Here is a 1,075-nt window from a genome sequence, read left to right as displayed (position 1 = left end):
CCACTTGACAGGTGGTCGAGATGCAGAGTTTGGCAGGCACAAAATACTGTGTTTTACCTTAGACGCCAGTCAATGACACACCCTCGACGAATTTCCAACTATAGCATACGAAGAAGCAACAGAAACAGGCTGTGAACCACTACACCAGGGTTGGGTGGAATACCTGCCCTAAGGGCATAGACCTTGCATGACACACACGTTTTTCGTGGTGTCTTATTGTGTTTTACTATTAGACACAGACTAATCTGAATGCCAAGTGGTAATTTTGTCCACACACCGCCCCACACGCCGAAGCTCGCCCACACTGCATATTATGGAATGTTCAGACTGAAAGTAATAGTGCGGCGTCACATGTACTGGCCTGATATTGACGCTACCATAGACATATGGACTGGTAACGACCTTGCCGCTGTGGATACACCGGTTCCCGTCAGATCACCGAAGTTAAGCGCTGTCGGGCGAGGCCGGCACTTGGATGGGTGACCATCTGGGCCCTCATGCGCTGTTGCTATTTTTCGGGGTGCATTCAGCCTCGTGATGCCAATTGAGTTCCCTTTGTTCCCTTCGTCACAGGTAAGCCATGAAATTAGTTAGCGCCAGTCTTACATTACAGTCAGGACAGTGAGATCATTTACAATTAGATGCTGCTATTCAAAATTGTCAGGTTCAGTTTAAGTAAAGTTCAGTTTAGATTTCATTTCTTTGTATAGACAGTCTCATTCTTAAAGTACAGAGTTACATCTGCGTGAGTATTATTCACTGTTTGGAATTTTATTTAGTCAGATCGTCTTCATAAAGTCACAGGAAATTTTTAAGGAAACATTTTCATTATTTATTCTTTCGAATTCGGCTTGTAATTTTACGCAGCATTTTTATCCTCTTATATTTGTATATTGAAACAGAAAGTCACGTAGTGTGGCGTCACACATTTTAGCACTTCTTACTTCACTGCAGAATACAGATTTATATTTTGGTAGAAGTTAATTAAATACAGTTTCAAATAGTTTGGAAACTCATTTAATCTGACAGGGTTTACGTAATTACACAACCTGAATTCTTCAGGATGACAACACAT

General features: G+C 41.7%; 1 pseudogene; it reads left to right on the top strand.

The window, feature by feature from the left end:
- Positions 1–393: 393 nt before the first annotated feature.
- On the top strand, positions 394–511 carry LOC126485487 (5S ribosomal RNA; annotated as a pseudogene).
- Positions 512–1,075: the final 564 nt, after the last annotated feature.

This window comes from Schistocerca serialis, chromosome 6 (assembly GCF_023864345.2).
Source record: "Schistocerca serialis cubense isolate TAMUIC-IGC-003099 chromosome 6, iqSchSeri2.2, whole genome shotgun sequence".
Taxonomy (NCBI): Eukaryota; Metazoa; Arthropoda; class Insecta; order Orthoptera; family Acrididae; genus Schistocerca; species Schistocerca serialis.
The sequence above is the reverse complement of the archived record's forward strand: the minus strand, read 5'-3'. Positions and strand labels throughout refer to the sequence as shown.